Consider the following 23,838-nt stretch of genomic DNA (forward strand, 5'->3'; position numbering starts at 1 on the left):
GCCGCACTGGAAATTTTTGAAGAATGGTTACCACCGAGCAATGTACTGCATCTGCCAGCTTGCCTTCCGGCATGCTGCACAAAGAGGAGGTAGGATACTTTAACTCGTTTCCGTGCAACTACATGCATCTGATGTGGCAACGTATGGAAGGCTTCAAATGAGCATACTGTGTTCAGTTGAATGCTACAACAAAATTGCCTGTGCAACAAAGGATTCCATGTGACCTGGCCAAATTCCCATCTTTCATGTGTAGCCTTTATAGTGTAGATCAGTACAACAGGAATTTGAATGTCCCCGATAGCTAAAGCTGATTTGATTTACGATGAATGCACCTAGCAGTGCCACTACTGCCCTGCGCATCCCCAACTGAGCTACGGTCAGTGCTAGAACTAGCTATGTGCTTTATGGGCATGGCAACCGTAGCAAATACTTCAGTCCTGCTGCTGAGCTCCAGGAATTGCTTATTCAACTCGTATGACACTGGTTGCAGCGCGTGAGACTGCTGAAGGTTACACTAAAGTTGCCAACAAGGCGAGTCACTCTGCTCTGATGGCCTACGATATCGTCAAAACCGACAAGGACGGGAAAGAGGCGAAGGTCGACAAGTACAACATTGATAAAGAGCCTGAAGACAAAATATTGTCAACAATAGCGGCATTCAAAGCTCTGCAGCTTTACCTTGCATTGCTCCCAGATTTCGCTGTGGAGGGTGTATGAATCTTGGTGACATAAGGTCTGCCACACTATGTGCACGTTTTGTCAGATGAATGTGCAGAAGAGAACAGTAAACTTTTTTCTACTAAGTATCTCTTGAATTTGAGTTATTTATTTTGCTGGATGTGCTTAGCCTGTTCTATACAGTGGTACGGTAACTTTAAAAGTGACCTGTAAAAAATGTAAAAGAAGGATTTAGGTCCTGAACACTTGGGTAGGTTTAGCTATGCCGTTGTGGAAGATTCCGGATTCGTTTTGATCCCCTGGGGTATTTCGTCGTGGACCTAAATCTAAGTACACGAGCGCTCCTGCATTTCGGCCCTGCTCCGGCCCCAGTGCCCACATGCAGGTGTACTAAAGACATACACACGTCTACGTCTTCATTACTACTGGCGAGGGATGTATCGATTCATCCGTCATTACGTCCGCTATAAAGGCATTTGACAGGATTCATGCTTTTTACATTGCCTGTCGACATTTGTGCTGCAAGTGTTTTTTGTACATGATGCATCACTTTTTAAGTGCACTGACGTATATTACTAACTAAGGCAGTAAATACAGATCCACAGCCTCTTGCGAAGTGTTTCTTGGAGACATTAAGCAGCATCAGTATTAATGCCAGTGTACTACTACTACTCTGGGAGCATGGTGATTTATGAGCAGTTCACGGAATTAGCACTACTTAGTAAATTTTGAACAATAACAACTTTCACTGCATGAAAGGGCTACAAGATGTAAATATCAATGCGATGTAATAGGCGAGTACAAAATCAGTCTAGGAGTGAGCAACTTGCAGGCGAGTCTTAAAAAGGACAGACATGTCTAATGAAGTGCATCAGGCCATTGCAGTTTATTTAAATTATGCCTTGAGTTTGCAGGCATCAGATCCTGAGAAAAATTCATGAAGAAAAGGCTTTTGCTGTACGGTTCTTAAAGCTCCTGGAAACGCTGCAGTTAGTGATGTATTCCCAGTCTTCAAAAATCTGGAAAGAAAAATTGGACTGGGAATCAAAATGGATGACAACCGAAGATATGGCACGCCAAATGCAGCTAGTCAGAATATGACAATTGGAACCAAAATAAACGGTCGTTTCACAAAACATGGAGCAAGCTAATACTGTTCCAACCTTTACCAGTATAAGCGAGCATGCAACAGGCACTTTTACACGTACTGCAATGTTATATCACCATCTGTATTACATGCTCGTTCACTATTTGCCAGAGTGCATGTGGAGGCTCTTGACCGTATGTTAATTGGACAGACAACTAACTGCTCAGAGCATGAATCAAGGTAACCCTGCCTATTAATTAAAACAAGCCATGTTTTTCTTATCAAATGTGACGTTTTATTTTTAATTCACTAAAAGTCTTAAAAAGTGACCTTTGGCGCCCTTGCGGCAAAACCATGAAAATGCATAAAAGGCCGTGACCTTCTATTAGTGTATGCAGTTCCTGGTCTATTAGATTATTGAAATGCAGTACAAAAGAGGTGCTTTTTACACCTTCATTGAGTTGGCTTGGTTATCGACAGAACGATGACGAGGGCCAGCCATAACGCGGTACAAATATAAGAAAGGTCTGTACAACAACGCATACTTATTGTGCAAGCTTTTATTTTCAAGAGTGGCTGAAAAGGTCAAAATGCGGGTTGGTTAACCACAGTTGCACTCACTCCTGTGAAAGCAGAACGATGGTCGGCTTTCACTATTTGTGAGGCGGGCTACCGGCATTGCTCTCACTGCTCAGCGTTGCTGGAGAGAGACTTTCCTTTTTTAGAAGCTGCTCAAACAGTAAATTCTGCTCACAAAATATCCACATGCTTTTTGAAAGTTACCGCTGCAGGTTTAAACACAACCAAGGGTGAGGTTTGCCAGGTCCTTTAAATAGAATGTGGTCGAACAAAGTGCTACCAGGTGTAATTCATATCCCAATATATATACATATATATTGAAACAACTACACTGGTATACCCAATGGCCAAGGCTTGTCTTATTGGATTGGTGTAATTGCAACACCACCTAGAACAAATAAAATGTCATAAAATGCTGCGGACCTGCTTTTTTTTCACGCGTGGAACGCATTACCTCCGCATGACTTCATATCTGGTGGTTCGAACATGCAGTATCATTACACAACACACGCATGCTTGAACAAGTGGCACATAACACCTGTATGAATTTCTCACTGGCAAGCCAAGTGCATTCAGAAGCTTTGGTGCATTTCAATTTGGCCACCTCAACAGGCCGAACAGCTGCAAATAGTAGCGACTGTGCATGTCAACAGTCTTCTGCCCTTAGAAAAGTACAGATGGCGCTGAAATTTAAGACAATAAAGGCAGATAAAGCATAATAAACAAAGCCCCAAGAATGTCTGAATCCACAAGCACGAATAACAGACAAATCCATGAACTATTGATAATTCCCATGGTGGCCGAATGATTGCAGTGCTAGACAGAGTTAGTAATTATTGTAGGAAAAGTCTATCAATGGCGTCACTACATGACATCAAGGGAGAGTAAAGTGTGGCACCTAGACGCGAAAATCCGTGTGGAGGGTAACTCACTTAGCTTGAATTTTTCTCTGATAGGTAACGGGTTTATGTTAGTGTATTTTCAATTATCTTTGCTCTGTTCTATGACCATGCTGAGAATAACAAACTATAACAAAACTTGACTGGTCAGCTTGACCAGTCAGGTTTTGTGCGAAGAATACAGCCGTGAAGCATAGCAAAAATGAAAAGGGGGCTACTGCCATGGGATATAGTACACCTTCCTTAAATATGCAGGTGCACACACACTCCATTCCTGGTCACAAAATGAGCATCTAGATGCCAAATTAGCATACTGGCAGCCATTCGGAATTGTTTCTGATGTTGCTGTGGCAACGCGAGCCCTCAATTTACCTGACACGTGTGTCTCATATACGAGGTTAGGATGGATAGTTGGGCATGTTGGTTAAGCATGATCTGAAGTGAAGGCGCGAAAACGACGACGGACGAAGAGAGAACACACAGACAAGGGCGCCTAAGGAACGCGCCCCTTGGGTGTGTGTGCTCTCTTCGTTAGTCGTCGTTTTCGCGCCTTCACTTCAGATCGTATGCGAGAGTGTTAACGGTGCCTTGTATGAGTTTTGTAATTGTACACGAAAGCACACCGAGATGTGAAGAAAAACCATCTGGTGTCCTAACAAGAAGGCGGTATGATGAAAAAACTCAATAGTGGAGGGGACGTTTCTAACAAAAGAGTGGGGGTCTGTCAAACTTTGAAGGCCTGCCACTAAACTTATTAGGCGTCTCACTACGCCTAATGTGACCGGAGACTGCGCATGTAAATTAATGAACATGTTATGTGCCACAACCATGGCACCTATCCTTCCTTGGTGTGCTTCACTGCAGAGCACAGCTGTATTGCGATGAAGGTAGCTTTAAAGGCAAATACTGGCAAACGGCGTGTCGAAGTTTCTTCTGGCATTTTTATAATTCAACCGAGTGGATAATTCGACCAGATTCGCCGATCCCATAAGATAGAATCAACGGAAGTTGACTGTATAAACTATTCCTCACACACACACAAGTGTGGTGTTCCCAAATGCCATGGAAATTCCAACCCAGGATGAAAGGTACTAGCATGTTCAGGTTTCCTCATGATGATAAGCTGCGCAAAAAGTAGATAGGTTAAATACTACTAGCAAACTTCACTCCTCCACACCACTCCCAGGTGAGTATGTCAAACTCTTTTTAATCATTGTTGGCCCGTGTGCTTTTTGTTATATTGTCAGTACTCAAAATGACCTCTAGCTTACATATTGTGCGTCTTGCAGAAAGCTGTTACTTGCATGCAGGTAACACTCTTTGTATATGAAGACATTATTCAGAAGAGACATCAGTCAACAGGGCGCACAGTAACTGCACTATTTCGCAGTGTCAGTGAGATGCGCCTTGGAGCTGCTAACCAACGACGATTCCTCAGATTCTGACACTTGTGATGATAGGCATATATGTGAAATTGTTTTTAAACGTGCTGTCGTGAAAATGCTTGCCCAATCTGTTGCCGTATTGTCTTCTACACCGCTGTTTGCCTTAACGGCTCTGTGCACCGAGTCTAGCCGAGGCTCAGAAGTTCGAAATGCAGGTGTCACATGTATATAAATATGTGTGCAATATTTACCATCTCGCCTGCTGAAGACAAAAATGACAATTTCGTTAATGCCCTTGGGCTGCACTTTGCTTATATTTCTGTAAGAAATGTTCACCAAAAGATTTCACACACAAAATGTGTGAATACGTTACTTGAAGCGAAGTTACTGCAACCATAAATTCATGTAGTTTATTCAGCACAGCGCTAAACAACTGGCACGTGTTCACTACTACCTGGTTCACTACTATCATGGTGGCACTAATGATACCTTAAAGTTGTTCCAGGTAGTAAGTGGCTAGACAGGTAGAACCAAGTTCCTAAGGTAGGCAAATAATGGCTTGCATTAAAATATCCGGGACTTCATTTTTCCTGCAACGAGTTGCATTTATCCATTAGCATTTTGACAGCGTATGTAACACATCAGAAATCCGTCCGTGTGCAGTTTTCAAATGCTTGACTAGGGGCACGATCTTGTACGCGTTCCAAAATGGAACGGAGGCGTTCCGTTCTATCGAGCCGCACACGATTGGTCAATTTGAACGTCGCGGTTGAAATTGGCCAATCGTGTGCAGCTCGATGGAACGGAACGCCTCCGTTCCATTTTGGAACGCGTACAAGATCGTGCCCTAGCAGTCTAATCTCTTCCCTTTGTAGCACCGCCTGTGTAAATGCCCTTATTTATTAAAACTTATTTATTTATTAATGTTCAACAAAGTACAAATACTGTACAAAGTGCAAGAATGCTCCCGAGTCAGTTCAAGGTGTACGACGGTCACCTTTTGTCCAGAGAAGCTAATCGAGCATAAGAAGGCTTGTTGATTTCCAATACATGACAAGCATTGCTTCAAAAATGCAAAGTATGGTAAGAATGAAGAAACCACATGCTGGCTGCAAGAAGCGAAAACACGCATTGCCTGAACAATGGGGCGCATACCTGTATCCACTGCTTTCTCACACAGTATGGGCATCACTATGGCCAATATTCAAGACCAATGACCAATGGTGACCAATGTCACCAAATCTGCACATTGCTTTGATGCCAGTTGAAGAGGTTGGAAACCAGGAACATGGCGCATGTTTTGTATATTTCAAGTTCTCTTTACTCTAACAATATTGGTGAAAATGAAAAATTATTTTCATTATTAGTTCAATTCTCAAACATTGTCTGAGCAATTCTTTCTGCTTTTATTCTCATTCAAACCACAAAGTTTTAGGCATCACGTGAAGAATACACTGACATAAACATTAAAACATACAAGCAACAAAAATATGCCCATTTCTTGTGGCAAGGATAATGTTAAACAGCAACAAATTTGGCAAGCCCAGAACAGTTACATTGAGAAATACAATCCCTTAAAATGCCCAGAAGCCGCAAGCAGTACACTACAGACAATTACAAACGGATTCCTACAGAAACCCCAGACTTATACACGCCATGTATCCAGACATCTACACTACAAACAAATGCACATCGTGTGGCGAGGTTGCCACACTTAGCCACATGTTATGGGAGTGTCATAACTTAAAACAATTCAGGCTGACCCCTCCGTCTCTTCTACCGCCAGCCTCCGCTCGCGCTGGAAGACCGCACTGCTCAGCTCGAACCTGACATCACAACTCTGGGCTGTCCAGCGAGCCAAGGAAGCCACTTCGAGACAAGGTCTCGGAACCGCGTCCATGGCGGGTGCCCAGACCCACTAAAAAGACGCCAAACTTGAATCTGATTGATTTCAAAATAAAGTTTACATTCTTTTGCAGTTGCTGCATATAGATTTCCACACACTGCTCATACGAAGTGTGCACATGCTGTGCAGTATCAGGATTGTTGCTACAGAGACGAAAGATGCTTTCTGCTTTAACTGAGAAGCACTGATGAACATTTAAAGAAATTGGTCCAAGCTTTCCACATTAGCATCTAGCCAAATATTTCATTCGACAAAGTACATATGCATATATATATCACCAGTGATCGCCCTAAAAAGGCATTGGTCCCAGGATCAAATTGTGTTGCAGATAGCAACTGACGTAGCCTAAACCACAGCCTCGGTTTCGAGTGTTGATTCACTGGCATGGCGGTGAGAGGAGCAAAATCAATGGAGATTTTCTTGGCTGTGGTTCTAGCAAGGTAGGGCTTGTTGTGAAGTCGGGGGTCCGAGCGGCCACGAAGGTTCCATGGATGCCAGGTGCCAGGAGAAGGAGAGGTCCAGAGAGATGTCCAAGAGATGAGAAAAGGGTTTTATATAGAAATGTACATGATATTGCCACTGGCTTGTGCCACTCGCTCCCAGAAGATGACGAGGACAGTCTAGTTCTCGAACTAGCGCCTTGGTCTTTTGTCGGTGCTGCGCTGCCCCCTTGACGACTCAGACTTACTGTAACGGCTTCTTTTAGAAGTCGCCTGTTTATTAAACGTGACATTTTTCTGGTGGAGGTGCTGGGTATTCTCGACCCATGCAACAGACACCTCCCAGCAGCAGGAAAGTTAGACCGATACCGGGGCTCGCGCCAGTACACCGTGCCAGCTGGAGAATCCAGGGATTGGCCGCATAGTTTGAGCCTTTACCGGAGAGGAGAATGAACGTCAGCACACATGGATGCTACATCTGGTACTACCTCGACTAACCATGCGACGGCTGCTCCGGTACCTCATTACACGCTGCAAAAACCGTGCGTGCCAAGGCCCTTCCATGGCGACCGTCTTGAAGACGTGAAAGACTGGCTGGCGGACTTCGAGTGCGCAGCTGAGTTCAATTGATGAGACGACGAAGCGAAGCGCCGAAACGTTTACTTCAGTCTTTTGGATGGTGCTCGCACGTGGTTCCAGAACCGCGAAGACGTCCTGACAACATGGCGCGAGTTCCGTCACAGGCTCTTGGACATCTACGCGAGCTCCGATCGCCGGGAACGAGCAGAAGGGGCTCTCAAGTCGCGCATTCAGAAGCCTAATGAGAGTGTGGCTATGTACGTGGTACGTACTATATGCTATGTACGCCTGCTGTCAGATGGTGCATCGAGAGGTCCACTTGTTCACAGCTCGGCTGGCTAGATGCCTGCGTTGCACAAAGCCATGGGGCTGCAGCTTCCAAGAAGGAGGATCTTCTGTCCAAAGGCTTCATGACAGGTAGGTATTGACTGGACTGCAGAAATGCAAGGTGACAAGCTCCAAAGAGCAACCTTTGTCAGCCACACACAATGCCGCAAGTGCCAGATGCAAGCCACGCTTATCGCCAGTCTTTACAAATTCAAATAATCTGACCACCCCCCTATCTAAAAGCAAACCTTGAAACGGAAGGTGCACCTTGATCCAGACAAACACTAAGAAACTTCCGATGACGTGCCTTCGCAAACAGACACCAACTGGGTTTATGTAATGAAGCTAAGTAATTATGAATTAGAGCTTCCAGAGATCAGGAAGGTGAAGGGAGAACTGGCCTCCAGTAATTCACAGTCTGTAACACTAAGCACACTAGAGCTACATAATCATTACATTAGGCCAAAAATGACCAATAAACAAATGGGAAAAACCATCTAAAAGCCTTATCATTTGCCTAAATTGTCCCGACAGCCTTGGCTTATTCTGCCTTTCCTCTAGCGCACTTCTAAATGGTGCTGAGAAAAGAAATCTGCAGAATATGCCATCGCTAAAAGTGATCAGTGAAACCAATTTCTAAGGTGAGATCCTCTCTACGTGCGCGCGGTTACAACTATCCAACGCTTTCCAAAATCAGCTGAAGTAGACTGCAGAATAACTGATATCTAATCTGATACAGCGTTAGTAATTAGAAATCGCGAAATTCGAGAAGGAAGTCTTATCTTTACGAAAACTCACGCAAGCTATCTAAAACAAGTCGCAATCAAAACCACAGAGGCTTTTTATCTTCCACCTACATCTCCGTGAAAATCTAAAAACACTGATGCTTTTCTTTGTCAAGCATTCTGCTGTCATGTTTCCTTGAAAGGAAACATTAAAAAAATAAATCCCCCTCCACCACAATCACTAGAGACCAACAATGCCTTCTGCCTAACAAAATATTTCTAAAACTCAAAGGCCTTCAAAAAAAGTTATCCTCAAAGAAATGAAAAATAATGAACGCAGCCCGCCCACAAAACGTGCCTCCAAAAGAATAAAGGCACTCCTGGCAACAAAACAAGACGCGTCATGAACTCGCGCAAAAGCGTAGCTGATCCACTTACGCACAACCTTTTAAACTGTATGCAACCCTGACACTGCAATTTAAGTCTATACCTGTAATCGTGTAAACATTTCACTTGGAACTGTGGGTCTCACCTGAGTCGAAAAGGCTAAAAAACCTAACAAAAGAAAACTATGATATTCCTTACACCTGTCAAATGTTCAACACTCAACTAATCTCCTACAAACTGAATACAAAAGAACAAAACAATTTGCAACGTATCTTCCTGAATTCTTTCTCGGGCCTCAAATGCGCCCTTTTCTTTCAGACAGGCTCGAGGGCGTCGCGCATTCCAAGGTTTTCGCAAGGTGCGGTCACAAAGATGGCAAAAGCCACTAATTTGTCTGACGCACCTCGTAGCTGCAACTTTAGAAAAGCAGCCTCCAAGTACTGGGAGAGGGGTACTTTCACAGACCCGCGCACGCACTGTCCCATTACCTGCTAGGCAGTCGCCTTTCTTTACCGCCGCGAGTGATCGACTATTGTAGCAGCCTATAGGATGCTCCCCTTTGTTCCTGTAAAGCGCTATAGGCAATGCTGTCAGGCGACGGTTACCACGCCGATCCCAGATCTCAAGCCTAAGCTTGAGATTTACCGTCCTTCGCTTTTGCAATCTGGCTGGATCCTGACCTTATTGTATTTACTAATGTTGCCTTGGCACTTCGCACGTTTCACTCTACACGGCCTGACTGCGTCCCGCCTTTTCTGTTTGGCATGATTCACAGAACCCGCGGCATCAGTGCACATGCCTGAAATTGCGCTGCCCTCTTGGCTTTCACAATGTGTCTGCCTTTCCAACAGCATGTATTCTAACCTATTCCAAAAGAAATAGGTGAAATTATCCGGGCCGAAATTGCCGCCTGCGCCACAATTGGCCTAAAGGGCCCTCCGTTACTGAAGCAAGAAAACCACTGCTCTCTTCAATGACCACCTTCACCACACTTGTGGCTACTAACACGTTTAACAAGTCACTGCTTGCAGCTGCCTCTGAAATTGTATCTTGGTCTTCTGACCGCTGCTCAATGGGGTACACTCCTATCAGTTTACCGAGTTTCCTCGCGTGTTTTTGCCCTGAAAGCTCCCTTACTGGAGACAAAACTCTCCCTGCTCCTCTTTTGAGGAAACGCTCGCCTTTCCTTCAGCATCTGCTCTGACCTATTCGAAAAGCAATAGGTGACCTCTGGCAGGCTGGCTGAAATTGCCGCTACCATACACACTTGTACGAGGGCCGCCCGATAAGTACTTAGCCTCACCGCGACGCTATCGCATGAGACATATACTGATGTTGAGTACACATGCAAAGGTCCAGTCGAATCGGGTTCGCGGTTTTGTTTTTGGCTGCTTGAGGAAGAGGAAGCAGGTGATTTTTTGTGTGTCCGTAAAAAAAGTGGAAAAAGAGCAATATCGGTCGGTGATTCAATTCTTGATTTTGGAAGGGAAATAGCGCAGCGAAATCAAAGAGCGACTGGATGCCGTCTACGGTGAGTCTTCTCCTTCGATGGCAACCGTCAAAAATTGGTTTAACGAGTTTAAATGTGGTCGCACGTAGGTTTTTGATGAGCCTCGCCCAGGGGCCCCGCAAACGGCTACCACGGCCGATAACGTGGCAAAAATCCACGACTTCGTATTGGCAGACTGCCGACTGAAGGTGCGCGAGATAGCTGAGGCAGTAGGCATCTCAAAAGACCACGTGGGTCATATCCTGCAAGAAATTTTGGGCACGAGAAAGCTGTCGGCGCGATGGGTGCCGCGTTTTCTCACTCCAGACAACAAGCGTGTCCGTGAGACCACTTCAGAGCAGTGTTTGAAGCTGTTTAAGCGTAATCCGAAGGAGTTCCTGTGTCGTTTTGCGACCGTCGACGAAACATGGATCCACTGGTACACACCAGACCAAAGAACAGACGAAACAGTGGACTGCATCCGGAGAACCTGCTCCGAAGAAGGCAAAGACTGTCGCATCGGCCGGAAAGGTGATGGCCACCATTTTCTGGGATTCTCAAGGTGTGATCTTCGTCGACTACCTTGAGAAGGGCAAAATGGTGACAGGACCCTACTACGCCGAACTACTGGGCCGATTCGATGCCGAACTGCAAAAAAAACCGGCCACATTTGGTGAAGAAAAAGGTGCTCTTCCACCATGACAACGTGCCAGCTCACGCGGCCAAGTTGGTCGAACTGGGCTACGAAGTGGTGCCCCATCCAGCGATTTGGCCACGAGTGATTTCTTCTTGTTTCCCAACTTGAAAAAGTCACTCGCCGGACAAAAATTTGAGTCGAATGAAGAAGTTATGGCCGCCACAGAAGCCTACTTTGCAATTCAGGAGAAAACATATTTTTCTGACGGGATCAAGAAGTTGGAGGATCGCTGGGTCAAGTGTATAGAGTTGAAAGGGGACTATGTTGAGAAATAAATCGACACCATTCCAAAATTTTCTTTTGAAGGCTAAGTACTTATCGGACCGCCCTCGTAACATGCGTAGTTAAGAGGTGTTGCACGCAAGTGGTATGAGCTGCACATTATTGAAGATGAAAACTCTTGGAGTCAGCGGAAGGAAACATTCTTGACGACTTTCCAAAGCAACCTCGTACAGAGATGGGACCCCGGGCTTAATTTCAAATTCAAGCAAGGCTCCCTCGTCGAGTATTTCCGTGCTTCTATCTTCCGTCATAATAGCCCTAACAATGCACGACCTGCATGCAGAAGTGCTGAAGCTAATGCAAGCACGATCACCTAAAACTATAGATGAGCTCCTGGAGTGCCTTCAGCACATACCATCTACTTCAGAAGAAAAAAATAACTGTTTCAGACAGACTGACGCGCAAGAACAGAGCCACCTTGCAAGCAGCATAGAGAACTTGGGTTGATGCGCTCCCACAGGTCGAGTTAACAATGCCGACGACGACGTTGAAGAGTTTCTGCCGACAAACTACACAATAAACAAGGGTGATCAGTCCGGCCCGATGACCACATCTGAGACTGTTTATCTAACTTCCTCTAGCCTACTTCACATTCCCGTCAAAGTGGGAAACAGACATATGATGGCTTTGGTGGACAACGGCGCTTCTGTGTCTATAATAAATGCCAAGCGGCTGGATGCAAGTCACCTGCATAGTGGAAGAGTGCTACGGGTACAAGGTTATGATGCAAAAGTGACATTGCATAATCAGTGGGCCTCGGTAAACATTGAGTTCCAAGGCCATAAAGTATTGGTGCTAGAGGGTGTGACGTACGACTTTCTGCTATCCAGACCAGATATCAAGGAACTGAAAATCAACGTATCCGGGGATGATGCAGTTTTAGTCGAAGGACTACCAAGGGGACACAGCAGGGTAGACAAGATAACCTACGAGTTGTCAAGCGCGTAGAGGATATTTCAAAGACCTACCCTGAACTTGTACGCGTAGGAAGCTATCCACAAGCGATGAGGTCGCACAAGGTCCCTTTCGAACTAACTGACAAGACCGTCATCTGCAAATCACCTTATAACATTGTCAAGTGAAGGAGTGTGCTGGTCGGTACATCATTAGGACGGGAACAAACAGCGCTAGGACAGGACAAAGTGAGTAGACAGACAAGGCGCTTAACTAACAACCACTGGTTTATTGCTGGTTATTTTAAGCCACGGAGTACTGTATCTATCATACGTTCAAACGTAGCTGGCGCATTGCACAGTCCAAAAGGCATCACGTTAAACTCGAAAAGGCCATCAGGTGTAGCAAACGCAGTCTTTTCTTTATCTGGCTCATGCATTGGAATCTGCCAATATCCTGAGCGCAAGTCGAGGCTCGAGAAATACTCGGCACCTTGTAAGGTATCCAAAGCATCGTCAATATGAGGCATTGGATAAACATCCTTGCGGGTAATTTTGTTTAGCGCCCTATAATCGATGCAAAAGCGCACAGAACCATCCTTTTTCTTAACAAGCACAACAGAAGACCAAGGGCTTGCTGAAGGCCTTATAATGTTGCGTGTCAGCATGTCGTTCACTTGTTCTATAACTTTTCACTCCGAAGGTGATACACGGTACGGGCGACGGCGAATGATGCGAGAGCCGTCTGTTTCAATTCGATGAGTAGTTACAGTGGTCTGACCCAGGCGTCGCGAAGAAACGTCAAAACAAGCTGCATGCTTCATTAAAATGGTGAGGAGTGCATCTGTCTGGGCCGGATTGAGGTCTGCACTCAAGGTGGCCTTAATAGCACTAGTGTGGCCTTCTGCGGGCGTACAATGCGCGGAAGATGTGGCAGGCGAAACACTGACGACACATACCGGCGCGATATATACAAAGCACAGGTTCAGTGCAGAAAGACAGAAAAACACGGTTTCTGCGCCGGGAAGGGAATAAAATCATCACATCACGTGCGTCGTCAAGGCAGGCCATCATGTTTTTATCAAGTAGTTAATCTCGCAGCTGTGCAGAGAAACAGAGGGTACGCTGACGCAGGAGTTTCCGTGCGATTGAATGCAAAACGCTTCCCAAATCCCGTGTGCTCTTTGATGTTTATACCTACCTAGTATTGTGCAATCTTCAGAGAGGTTTGCATCCGCATTCTTTGCAGTGCTGGGCTAAATGGCTCGGTACAGACCCTTTCATTGCGTACGCATGCTCCCTCAGCCGGTCATTCAAACATCCACCTGTTTGGCCAATGTAGCAGCGTTTGCACTTCAGCGGGATCTTATACACAACTGCACATGCGCACTCAAAACGAGGTTTTCTGTGTTGTTTCTCACAGATTGCTTTTTTGGGGCCTTCCTTGTTTTCCTTGTGGCATAGCGCCGACAGCTTGTCCCTTGCACTGAACAAAACGCGTGTGCCTATTTTTCCGGCGACCTTTTTTTAAACTATGCAAGACCCCATGGACGTAGTGTATGACGGTGGCGCTCACATGAGGTCCCTTGTCCTGGGCGTCACGTCCTGCCCTCCCTGTGGTGAGGATCACCAAAAGCTTTTCCGAAACACTTGTCAGCAGGGCCATAAGGTACCCAGCCTGGATGAGCCGGTGCACTTGGTGCATGACGCTGCTAGCCACCCGGTGGTGGCATGAACGGGCCAGACCTGCTCTGAGACATGAGACGGCAATGCTTCTTTTAACTATTTTTGAGTGCGCAGACGTGAAGGGGAGAATACTTTTCTTTGAGCGGGGGTTGTAAGCCCAACAAACGTGTTCCCTTTCAAGCGATATCTCTAGGTCGAGAAACCTTATCTTATTATTGGAGGGATGCTTGATCGTCACCGTTAAAAAAAATCCCACCCATGATGCGACACCGTTCTGCCGGGATGCACTTCTAGTGTCCAAGCTTCGACCTGCCCTCGATGCAATGGAGATGCTATTTTCCACGCATTCGGTCAGCGTAGGCTTATTGCAGCAATTAGGAGTCGCCAGCTCTTTGGCGTCGAAAGGAAGATGAAGTGTGAATGATCTTTCATAGCTTCAATCTTGCCAGTGTGCATCTTTTATCCAGAAGGACTGCCAGGCAGTGGCGCACCGACGGGGTGAGGGGGGGGGGTGTTATAACCCCCCCCCCCCCCCCCGAGGCAGACCCTACCCCCACGCATCCAGCCCCACCAGTCCAACGTGTAGCTTCAATGCTCTGTTCACGTTGTCATTACACAGCTAGGCAGTCTTACATTCGACAACTGGATCCAGTACATAACCTTGGACTGCGACTGGCAAGTGGTGCATACAGAACATCACCTCTCCAAAGTTTATACGTTGACTGCAATGAGCCCCCATTACAGCAGCGCAGAGCGTTACTTACATTTTCCTACATACTCAGAATACAGTCATCACCACAACACATATGCTACAACATTGTCACACAGTGCAATTCACGGTTACATTATCCCCTTCAGTCACGAATTATGATAGACTTTCGGTAAATGTATGAAATTTACAAATATTTATGCCAAGGTACTGCATGCTCCATTGAAAGCAAATCTAGGTAGTGGAAGGACTCCTTGTGCATATTATGATGACTCATTATAATTATAGAGTTATCGAATATCTGCTTAGTGATCAGTCAGTCATACTACGTTTCTTCATAAAATAAATTTAGTAAACCGCTCGAATTACATACACAATTTAATTATTCGCTGCAAGCATTACTAGAAAAGAAAAAAAAGTTATTTCACAGCTGCTACCAAACCGCTTCACGTCGAACAGCCCGTCAAACACGGTAGTCCCTTCACCAAAGCGGTCGTCTATAGCGACACATTGCACTCAGAAATAAAATGGAGGTGCATTAGGTAAGCGGTAGTTTCAAGTTATTATAAGCTTAATGATTGCGATCTATTCCTTGACACCACTGCAGAGAAATTGCGAAAATAAGTCGCGTACACAAATGTGTACGCCGTGACTGAAGGGGTTATACAAATAAACCGAATATGATTAGGCTGCTTATCCTGCGATATGAAGAATATTGTCAGGATTATGACATTCCTCATGATGTCCTCCAGGTTGCGAAAAAGCCACAACGATTGCCCCCGTGGCACGACTTCATGCAGTAATGTGACTGGACAAGAAAAGAGACACCCCAGACGAACACATTCTATAAGAATTCTGCACTCTTCAGGATAAATACCAAAATTACATGTAATTTTACACTGATGGCTCCAAAACAAAAGAACACGGTGTGGGGGCCGTAACAAAAAATTGTGAAGCAAGTATTCAATTACCAAAACATGCATCTGTTTCCACTGCTGAAGTTTATGCTATATGGGTTGTTGTTAAAAAGATTATCACTGACAAACAAAAAAATGCAGTCATCTACACCGATTCCTTAAGGACACTAAAGGCTCTTCATCTGAAATCCGAGTGTGAACCCCTGCTAGGGGATATTTTAAACATCGTGGCTCTTAACAAATACGGGAGATCAATTCATTTCTGCTGGGTCCGAAGCCACGTTGGGATACCAGGTAATGAAGCAGCTGATGTGCATTAACGGCAGCGTACAAAGGCATAACAAAGACAACACTTCCTAATCGGCCTTGACATCAAAATGGCAATACGAATGGGACGGGACCACTGTGCAAACAACAAACTACATCTTACTAACCCCGTCCTTGGCGAGTGGAAGTCATGCACTCACCAGGAACGGTTCATTGAAGTAATTTTATGCCGACTACGAATTGGACACCCACACCTTACACACAATTTTTTACTTCGGAAAGAAGACCCACCAACATGCGAGAAGTTCCAGGAACTGCTAACAGTTATAGACATTTTACTGACATGTACACACATTGAAACACACAGACAAAAACTTTTGCCGGACTTATACAAGTCACGCATACCTTTACATCCTGCTTTAATTTTGGGAGACAATCCCCTAGTACCATTACCTGACGTGCTTAAATTTTTAGACACCGGCTTTTTACACAAACTATAGATCAACACAGCTTTTGCTGTTTTTAAATTTTACATTATACAAATAAACCGAATATGATTAGGCTGCTTATCCTGCAATATGAATTTAGAACGATTTAGTTTATAACACCCTGTGTTTGGCGCAGCATAGCCCGAGTCGCTCTTGCGCCACTAAACCCCATTTATCTAACATTGTCATTACAATTCAGGAAGTGGCTTAAGGTAGAATTTTCCTGATTAACAGAAACACTCTATCACTGTCTTGTATTTCATTCACTCTTAAATTACTTTGAGTAAAACGCTGAACAAATAAACATCATCATCATCCTTGGTGTCATAAAATTATTAAAATTATCAGGCATTTTATTTGCTGTTGGATTCCTCTGGCTAAACCAAGGAAATTGCATATTATGCAAAGCGCTTGATTCCCCCCCCCTTGGCAGAGATCCTCGATGCGCCACTGCTGCCAGGCACAACAGGCTGTGGTTCTAGCGATGGTAGTCACCTACACTGTGTGCACTAAGTAGCGCAAGCGGGCACATGCACACGGGTCATCATTCAAATTGGTTTCTACGATGCGGAAAATCTTAAACATATGTTGGTGGTTGAGGAACTGGCAGTTCTGACATGTCGTTCGGGATCAGCTGATGCTCTACCCACGCCTTGGTCTGACGCTTCAGTGGCTCCATGCGCTGTGTTGGTGTGTTAGCGAATTTCGGGAAAGTTGGTCTGGCAACCAGCATATCAGCACCATCAGGAAGATACCGTGTCCTGTGCATACGGACGATTTACATTTCTTAATTCTTTTTTTTTGCATGTTTCACTAATAAATAAGTGGTATTTTACAATCAAACCTGTGTGGAAGTAATGTTAACACACTTCAGAAATGGGATTCACTAACAACTTGAACTTAGGTTTGCCTTTAGACATGTTGCAACCAGATTTGGACGATGGTGGGGTCAGCAAGGCTTAGTGCAACCTATGGGAAAAGTGGAAGGGAGAAGTGATGTCCAATTTGTGTGACGCGTGACACGTACAAGGTGAGGACTCCACTGTTATCTCCGTACAGTGCATGTAAGTCCTGCGTTTGACATTTGAACGCCAGGAGAATTCTGTTAAGCAGTGAGAAGCTGTGTGCGTCTTAAGTGACTCCAGAGACATCAGCCTCTCGCTAACGACAAAAAAGCACAAAGACGAAGACGATCTGTTGGCTGAATTGTGATGAACCAAGAAAATACAAAAAGGAAGAATACTGAAGGCTCTGCCAAGGGACAAGCCAGACAAGAGAGAGAGAAAATACTTTATTCCAGGTCAGACTAAGACCTATAGATATTCCTCCGCCAGGAGGACCATGGCCAGCTGGTCGGCGAAGGCCGCCGACGCCAACCACACCCGCCAGTGGGGGGTTAGGGTAGTGAGGGGATTGTAGGGCTGCGGGGCAAGAGAAAAGGATGTGCTCTACATTTGCGTACGTAGAGGGGCAGTTGGGACATGAGGGGTCTGAGCGGTAACAATAAAGGTATAGGTGTGCTGGAGTGATCAAGGTGTTGAGCTGGATGGCCCTGAGGGTGCGTACTTGGGCAGTGGAGAGACGAGGGTGTGGTGGCGGAAGCGTCTGCGATGAATGCCGGAGGTGTTTGTAGTGCTGCTTCAGAGTTTTCTTATAAAAGTGTGCCTCATCCGCTATGGGCGGGCAAGGCCAGGGGATTGTTGGCGCCCGGCTATTAATCTCGCGGGCAAGCTCATGAGCGAGCTTATTGCTGACAATCCCCGCATGACCTGGCACCCACACCACAGTGACCAAAGCAGGGGAGAGAAGGGAGAGAGCGTCAGAAAGGTCGTCATGAAGATTATCGGGAAGTCTGTTGTCGCGAAGAGCCCTGATTGCCGCCATGGAGTCCGAGCAAATGCGATACCGAGGAGAGGAAGGAAGAAGGGTTAGTTTGTGCATCGCGTGAACGATCGCGGCCAATTCAAGGGATAGAGAAGAAGTAGGAAGTGAGAAGGGGTCAGCAGTGGAAGTGATGGGAATGCCAAGGGGGGTCGGCATTGTCACACAAACAGTGGAGCCATGAGTTTGGTAATACGCTGCATCGACGTAGCATGTGACAGTGTCCGGTGGAAAAGGGTCGTGGAAGTGAGCGCGGGCTTGTCGTCGTCCCTCATGAAGATGTGGGGTCATATTAGAGGGAATAGGGGCACAGCGGAGAGGTCATTGAGGGGTGTACAGAGGAAAGTCAATGGGCCGGATGCCAGCCCGCTGCAGTAGCCAATGACCCTGCGCAGAGCTGGATAGGCGGCCAAGTTATCGATCCCTATGGAGGCGCAAGAGCTTTGCAAGGGGAAGAGATAGGCCTGTTGCGTATAGTTTGGCTGTGGATGCGTGTGTCGGAAGATGTAGGGCAGCTTTATAGAGAGTGTTTAAAGCCGATTGAATGCGATATTTGCTTGCCACAACACCTCGTTTCAAGCAATCATGCTTGAGACATTGGGCTAGTTCCCGCTCACCAGAGCAACAAGCTACTGAGTCCGCCGTGAAAACCAATTTTGGTAACTTCCCAGTGGACCACAAGCAAGAGTGATGATGGCTCAGCTAAGTTTCCCAATAGTGACAGTCAATGGCTCTCACAAATTATCGGTGGTGATTGATAAGGCTGTGCACTTCTTTGGAACCACAAAGGCTGACAGAGATTGATGACAAACTGTGCAAACAAGTGAAAGTGATTGTTGTTGACAAGGTATTGCCTGCTGACATGTTGGTTGATAAAACTGGGACAGAGCAAAATCACACAGCGTACCTGCGCATGGGGGATAAGCTGAAGATTGGTTACATGGATTGGTTACTGCCCTTTTTGTAACATTGACCTGGCTCAGAACAAGACAGCTAAGAAACGCTGTGTGTCAAGGAAACAGTTGCAGAAGAAAACTGTTGGATGAAGGTGGAAACTGCTATTGAAGATAGACACATCATGCCTAGTGGGGGTGAAACAGGAGTCCTGCTTTGCCAGAAAGGTTGAAGTACCTGTGTGTAATGAAAAGCATGAAGACCAAAAGCTGATGAAGGGAAGTTTGTTTGCACATGGTGAACTGTTGCATGGATAAGTTTGTCCCTGTAAAAGCTATGCCTCAGCAGAAACCCATTGACAACAGTGTGGCGAATACTGGGGAGGACATCACTGAACAGCAAAGAGTGGCACTGCTGAAACTACTGAAAGAGCACCAGGACTGCTTTGCGTTGAATTTGTCAGAGCTTGGGCGTACCAATGACTTTGAAATGTCCATTATAGAGGAACCAGTGAGTAGCAAACTGTACAAGATAAATGCAGTGGAAAGTGAAGCAATCCAAGAGATTGTCAAGGAATGGAAGGCTACTGGAATCGTAACTGAGACATCAACCTATGCTAGTCCTGTTCTGCTACTACAGAAGAAAAATGAAAAACGTCAAGTGGTAGATTACTGACGGCTCGATAGTCCAAGTGTGCCAGAATACTTTCCATTACGAGATACTGATTACCAGCTGCAACGATTCTCGGGTGCAAGAATGTTGTGTGTCTATGCAAATGGCTACCTCCAGATTCCACTGAGAGGAATTGAAGGACAGGACTGCATTCATAACTCCTGAAGAAACTGAGCAGTTTGAGCGTATGGTGTTTGGGCTAATGGTTCAGCTACATTTGAGCTACATTTGAGGTTTTGGGCTCTCTATGGAACACAGTGGCATTGTGCTACATGGATGACTTGTTGGTCCCAGCAAAGGACTGGGAAAACCTTCTAGATCACGCTCAATGTACTGCGAGCTGCCAAGTTGTCCCTTAAGCTACGGGTGTGGTGAACAGGTGTTCAAGCGTTTGCGCTGGCGTTGGAGTACTTGCCAGGTGGGCCGTCTGGATGTACCGACTGCTGTCGGCGGCACTTTGTAGTGATCGAATGACGGCGCGGGAATTAATACGGAAACGAAACCGGACGATGGCGTGGCACATTTTCTCAAGCAACTATAGGGCCTCGGTGAACTCGGCTTCGTATTCGTCGTCGATCACGAGCTCTTCAATTTTGGCGATGATTTTTGTGAGGCAACGGTTCTTGTCATGGAGTTTGGTAAAGAGGGCTTGCAAGTCAGTAGACGTCGTTTCGGTTTCCTGCACGGCATCGGTGCTTCGGCTTTGCGCGGGGTGCAGCCGCCGTTTTTTATCGCCGCTGAAGGCACTGCAGAAACGCTTGTTAGAAATTATAGTTGCGAAGTTGCGCTGCATAGTTCCTAACAGGCCACACAGGATGAAAACAACACGCTTGTGTGTGCCGTGTTCCGTTCGTGTGTCCTGTCAAATACGCAGTGAAACTTTGCATCTATGATGAAGAACCAACAAGCCTAGACAACAAAGAGCCGCGGCTTTCATATGCAGCGCAAAGTGAGATTCTTTAGATTACGGGACGCAAGCCACCGGGTGCACTCAAGAACCCAAAGCGAGCTCGAAAGAAGGCGTCCCCCCAACGCTTGAGTGTGGCATGCGTACCCAAACCTAAAACGAAAGCTCAAAAACCTTTAATCAAACATTAACGGGCCACTATCTTTCGTTTTTAAAGCGCGTTAACTGCCCGCGCGCAATCCTATCCACAAAAGCCGTGAAAGAAAAGGCGTGTCTCACCTGCGTCTCAGCCGCCATTACGATCTTCGCTAATCGATATAGAAAGAATGCACACACATAGCATCCACCGCAATGCAAGCAAGCACAAGCGTCTGAGTTCGAGAGTACCTTTCTGAAAAAAAAAAATAGAAGCAACTTCTTACGTCACATCCGGTAAAGAAGAGTTGTCCTCCTTTCTTACCTTCTCTCACCTTGAGCATGCGCAGTGACCACGGAGCCCTCGGGGGCGACGTTCAGGTGTCGGAGGCTCGGGTCGTTTGAGCCTGCCCGCCTGCCGAGGCGCGCAGGCGCAGAGGCGCAGGGCGCGTATAAAAGGAATATTTCTTCTGCCTCATGCAAGCGCTTGCGTGGCTCAGTGGTAAAGTATCCGACTCCCACGCAGGAGCCTGGGTTCTATCCAGGCGGAGAGCGGGTACTTTTTTTCGCATTTCCCGCTATAGCAGCTATGGGGCGGCTCCGGCGCCATCATCGCGACCAGAAACGGCGATTAGAATGAGCCCATAACAGCTTATGCTGGAATAGCTTCACGGCCTTGCAGACAGATGCGGGCAGGTAGGACAACGCAGAGCTATGCGTCTCCAGGAAGCAGGCAGGTAATGTTGAACAGCTGTAAGTACAATAAGAATTCACACGACGTGTCTACCACCCCTGCCGCTGCCGCCAAAAATCCATGGTCAGAAATCATGGTCATGACCCTGATTTATGCCCATGATTATGACTTCTATAATCATCCTTTAGTGTTTCCTTCACTTTGTGCCCACGTCCGAATTCATTTCATTGGTTTTTGAGGGTTAATCTTTTTTCAGCTTGGTTATTATTCAATTTTGCTCAGTCATGATCATAAGTATGACTTCTACCATAATCCTTTAGTGTTTCCTTCACTTAGTACCCACGTCAGAACCCATATGACTGGCTTTTGAGTGTTAATATTTTTCGCTGAGTCATTGTCATTTTTGCTCAGTCATGGTTATGACCATCACTTCTACCATCATCCTTTAGTGTTTCCTTCACTTAGTACCCACGTCAGAACCCATTTCAGTGGCTTTTGGGTGTTAATCTTTTTTCGCTGATTCATTGTAAATTTAATGACCTACATGACACGAATGTCAATTACATTTATGTCATGACCTATAACTTAAGCTCGTCATACACTGCTGTCATATTACACCAATTTTGGTACCTAGCTAGTTAACGAAACGACCATGAGATCACCAAGACGTAGGCGGCTGTTTCATAACCTACATAACACGCATGTCATGACATTTATGCATATCATTTAGGTTGTTCTTTTCTTCTTTCTCGGATTTTACCTGCCAAAACCAGTTCTAATTATGAGGCACGCCGTAGTGGAGGGCTGCGAATTAATTTTGACAACCTGGGGTTCTTTAACGTGCACTAGGGGCGCCGAAAACGTCATAGCCTCACGGTGCGGCATATTATTTCGAGATAGCGACGCCCCGATTAACGGATGTCAAAAACGTGCTCTCACGGTGCGGCATATAGTTTCGAGATGCCGACACGCCGATTACCGGCCGCCAAGAACGTCGTGGTCTCACGGTACGGCATAGTTTCGAGACAGCGACACGCCGAATAACGGGCGCCGTATGGCCGGCAGCCACTGTTGCTTCTGTGCTGATCAACGGCAAATAGTTTGGAAGGTCACGCGCAAGTTGCGCCAGTTGATGAGCGACGCTCCTGCGCGAGTTAGTGACAAGTCATGTTTTGTTTGACACTAGTGCTCTTCTTTCGAGGCACGTTCGGTAAGTTGCACTCATTATTATTCATTTCTCTAAGGATACTTTGGAACAACTTTGAGTTTTACGAACGTTCTGTTAGGCAGAGGGCAGTGATGGTCTCTTCTGATCGTGATAGAGGCAGATAAATTTTCGAGGCAATTTGATGTTTTCTGTCAGGAAAACGTGACAGCTGAACGCTCGAGAAAGGATAGGGTCAGTTTTTTTTTTTTTTTCGGAATGATATGTAGATAGGTCGCGTGAGCTTCCGTTAAACTAAAACTTTCCTCTCGGATTTCGCGATTTCTGAAAATAACGCTTTATCAGGTGAGATACTGGTTATTCTGCAGTGTACTTCAGCTGATTTTTGGAAATTGCTGGATGGTTGTTCCCGCACGCACGAAGAAGGTACCGCGATTAAGAAAAGGGCTGCGCGGATCGCTTTTAGTAATGGTATACTCCACAGATTTCTTTTCTCTTCGACATATTATATAAGCGTATGTCTAAGGCTGTGCGTGTCTCGCACGTGTATTTAGAAGACGGCAGCATTTGAGTTTCATTTAGTGCATGGAAGCACTTAAATAAGCGTGAATCAATCTTGTAGTCTTGAGCACGTAATTTGAGCAAGATTTTTGCTTTTGTTTCTTTAATGCGTGAGTCGCACGTAAGAGATTTGACCGCAAACTGCGAGCGACTCTGATAGTACATCCGTGAAGTCAATGCGACTATCAGTGGCACTATTACGTGCGTTCATAACGAATGCAGAGTACGAACAGACAGTTCACGGCGTTTGGGATGCTTATGACATTTCAGTTATAATTTATTTAGGGTCATTCTGCAGTTAAGTTGGATGATTTTTTTGTTGTATGCATAGACGTGTAGTGTTCTGCTCGGAACAGTAAATTTTTTTGCCCGGAAAGCATAGTAATCTGAAGGTCGTTAGTTCGAATGCACCTCCAGTCCACTACATTTTCAGGCATGGAGTGACGCCTGACACCGGCAAAAAAATATCGCCGAGAGCTAGCACAGCTACACTAGTCAAGGTGCAGCCA

At 45.8% G+C, this 23,838-nt stretch overlaps 1 long non-coding RNA gene across 1 annotated transcript; it reads right to left on the reverse strand.

Moving 5' to 3' along the window:
* Positions 1-1,550: 1,550 nt before the first annotated feature.
* Positions 1,551-21,122, reverse strand: LOC119455516 (uncharacterized). Its single transcript, XR_005192966.2, has 3 exons — positions 21,054-21,122; positions 13,930-14,104; positions 1,551-1,697 (listed from the first exon to the last, which is right to left on the reverse strand). It is a non-coding gene; the product is annotated as an uncharacterized LOC119455516 (long non-coding RNA).
* Between the last annotated feature and the right edge of the window lie 2,716 nt (positions 21,123-23,838).

The sequence above is a fragment of the Dermacentor silvarum genome, chromosome 6 (genome assembly GCF_013339745.2).
Source record: "Dermacentor silvarum isolate Dsil-2018 chromosome 6, BIME_Dsil_1.4, whole genome shotgun sequence".
NCBI classification, from domain to species: Eukaryota; Metazoa; Arthropoda; class Arachnida; order Ixodida; family Ixodidae; genus Dermacentor; species Dermacentor silvarum.